General features: G+C 37.0%; 1 non-coding gene across 1 annotated transcript; it reads right to left on the bottom strand.

Moving 5' to 3' along the window:
* Positions 1-883: 883 nt before the first annotated feature.
* Positions 884-958, bottom strand: Trnas-uga (transfer RNA serine (anticodon UGA)). The gene has a single exon. It is a non-coding gene; the product is annotated as a tRNA-Ser (tRNA).
* Between the last annotated feature and the right edge of the window lie 2,681 nt (positions 959-3,639).

Raw genomic sequence — 3,639 nt, forward strand, 5'->3', positions numbered from 1 at the left:
GTTTGCTTAAATTTAAAAGAATTAAAAATATTGCAACAATTTTTAAGAGATTTTAATTCTAAATGGTATGTTTATAAATGGCCCACAACAGGTTCTAGACTTTTATCCTTATATCTATAAGTTATTTACTTGGCAGTCGCTATTTTTATTAGCACATTTATTTTTGTGCACCATTTCCCAATCATTTCCTTAAAGATTAATGGAGGTTATTTCCACTTCCACACATGCACCGCTTCCCTCAGGGCCTATGGTTTGATAGCCAATGTGTCGGTTTATGGCAGTCTCAACATTGTTTCTTGATGTGGCTTTTGCTGTGGTACTGTTCACCCTACACATGTTTCTCCCTTCCCTCCCACATCTTCTCGATGCGTTTTGTAATATTTTCTCCCGTCCCGGGGTTGCCAACTCTCCCGTATTATGTGGGAACTCCCGTATTCTTCTGAATTTTTAAGCCTACTCACATCTCCCATTTTTCTTTTATACAGGAGATAAAATCTCCTGTATTTGAGAAAAGGACACAAAAATGGGTCAAATGGCTCTGAGTACTATGGGACTTAACTTCTGAGGTCATCAGTCCCCTAGAACTTAGAATTACTTAAACCTAACTAACCTAAGGACATCACACACATCCATGCCCAAGTAAGGATTCGAACCTGCGACTGTAGCGGTCGCGCGGTTCCAGACTGTAGCGCCTAGAACCACTCGGCCACCCCAGCCGGCAAAAGGACACAGATTAAGTGTTAAACCTGCCACATATCTTTCAAATCTCGTTGCTGGATGATCGTTACAACATCGATTAATCTATACGACATAGTCTAGAATGAAATTTTCACTCTACAGCGGAGTGTGCGCTAATATGAAACTTCCTGGCAGATTAAAACTGTGTGCTGGACCGAGACTCGAACTCGGGACCTTTGCCTTTCACGGGCAAGCGCTCTACCGACTGAGCTACCCAAACAAGACTCACGCCCCGTCCTCACAGATCAGTACTGGTAGAAGTAAAGCTGTGAGGACGGGGCGTGAGTCGTGCTTGGGCAGCTCAGTCGGTAGAGCACTTGCCCGCGAAAGGCAAAGGTCCCGAGTTCGAGTCTCGGTCCGGCACACAGTTTTAATCTGCCAGGAAGTTTCGATACGACATAGTGTTATGGATACTGTTACTACATCGATATGTAGAGAACATAAAACATAACACGGTGTTGCGAGTCACATTGCGATTATCTTGTTTCTTTGTCGTTCCGCCTAATCCAAGTTGCGCAAAAAGGAAGAATCCAAAACTCTGTTCAAAAGGGGAGGAAAGTACTTCAGTACATATCGGAAGAAATGGAAAGAAACTCATTTATGGGTTAATCCTGTAAAAGGAAACAATTCTAATGCGTATTGCACTCTTTGCAAGCGTGAATTCAGCGTATCACTTGGTGGTAATACTGACTGTCAGCAGTATGCCAACACCAAAGGACACAAAAGCAGAGTTAGAGGAAGTAACACATCTAAGATATCCAGCTATTTTCAGTGCCTAAGTGGTATTCCCTTCAGTGGTGAATGTGACAAAGTTACAGCGGGTGAGTTATCGTTTGCATATCATATAGTGAAACACAACCTAAGTTATATTAGCATGGACTGTGTGAATAAATTGCAAAGAACGTATTTATGGATTTGGATGTGCCCAAAAAAATACGTTGTGGTAGGACTAAAGCAGAGTCTATTGCAAACAACGTATTAGCGCCTAGAAGTGTAAGTGCTTTCCTAGATGTGCTAAATGACCCATATTAGTGTAGCACCTTTTTTTCTGTGGCTTCAGATGCGTCGAATTTCAGGTACAGGAAAATGTTTGCTGTATTAATCAGGTACTTTGAATTATTAGATTTAGTGGAACAAGGAGATGACAGTGCTAGTGGTATTCATGCTTTAATAGAAAACAGTCTTGAATCTCATTCATTAAATGTAAATAACATTTCGTCATCAATTATAGCAAAAATAAATCCATGATGAAATTGTTGAGTGAGAAAAATAACAAAATATTTAAAGCAAACTGCACAAATCACATAATCCATAATGGCAGAAAATATGTTTCTGATGTCTTAGATGTGGACATAGAAATGATAGTTGTTAAGATTTATGGACACTCTTCAGTGTCAGCAAAACGCAGGTAAGCATTAAGATCTTTTTTAAAATTTTGTTGACACTGATTGGTGTGAAATTTTAAGGCATGTGCCTACTAGGTGGCTGTCCCTCACACCAGCTGTTGATAGGCTAATAAAGAACTGGGAGCCAATAATAAGTTACTTTCAACACACAAATGAAACACCTAAAGTTTTGGAATTTTATTTTAGTGATGAGGATCCAAGCAAAATCTTACTTCTCGAAGTACATCTTCAATTTTTTTTCTTACATTGGAAATATTGTTTTGTAAACATCTAAATATCTAGAGATTTCAGATTTAACTATAATGGAGTCTTGTAGTGCCATTGAAGCTTTGTCAAAGAAAATTTTGCAAAGAAAAGATTATGTGTTTCTTGGAAGCAATAGACACAAGATTTTAAATAGATTAGATCCTGTCAATCAGAAGAGAATTCAAAATAATCTTGTTGAATTTTATGATACCTTTCACACTTACATTGTAAAAATGTACGCATTTCTGACAATGCTACAATTCAGTCCTTGCTCCCACTGTCCCTAAAGAATTCGGTTAATTTTAATGATTTTCTGAACATGCTTACTCATATTCAGGTAGACGTAAATCAGGATAACCTGTACAATGAATTTTGTTCTTTGAAAAATATAATGAATACAAAATTGCCACTGATGGTTGCACAGTTGAAAAGTGGCTATCCGTGATGATTGAGGGAGAGGCCAAAGGAATTACAGGCAAGGAGATAAATAAGATTCTTGGCTTTGTTCTTAGTAGACCAGTATCTAATGCTCACACTGAAATAATTTTTTCTTTGATAAACAGGAAATGGTCTGATGATAGGAACCGTTGCAATCTAGATGTAATAAAAGCTGAACTACAAATAAGTGTTAATTTTTGTTACACATTTGATGAATTGGTCCAGTTTGTAAAGAATGATCGCAAACTTCAGGCTGCCGCCAAAAATGTAAACAAATATAGTTTTAAGTAAAAAATTCTGTAAACCTTCAGCTTACAATAGTTATGAACAAGTTTTTTGCTTGGTCTAAGCAATAAACCTGTTTTAAGATTTAAATAAATTGTGTTAGGTCTATTAATTTTCCAGGTCTAAGTCTCCCTTATTTTGACAAAAAAAGTTGTCAACACTATGTCCCATTTGTTCATAGGTTAAAGTTTTATACCGTGTTTTTTAATCCATGACTTTCACTTTTTGCAATATTTCCCAAAATTATCAACAAAGAGTTGGTATCAGACTGTAACAGTGGCATGACAGCTTAATGTGAGTACTCGGTCTTACGATCACTTTTCGTCACTGTCATATGGTCTTTGCACAAATTGTTTATAGTTTTTTTTTATTCAGATTTGCACCTGATGATGTAATTTAAAATTACGAAACCGGTAGTGCCTTTGATAAAAGATTTACAACAGCTGCAATAGTTTACATTCAAGAAACAAAATAATATTGTGTTGTGTTCAGTGTTATATATTCCCAGACAGCAATCTGAAAACAC

Source organism: Schistocerca cancellata, chromosome 4 (assembly GCF_023864275.1).
Source record: "Schistocerca cancellata isolate TAMUIC-IGC-003103 chromosome 4, iqSchCanc2.1, whole genome shotgun sequence".
NCBI lineage: Eukaryota > Metazoa > Arthropoda > Insecta > Orthoptera > Acrididae > Schistocerca > Schistocerca cancellata.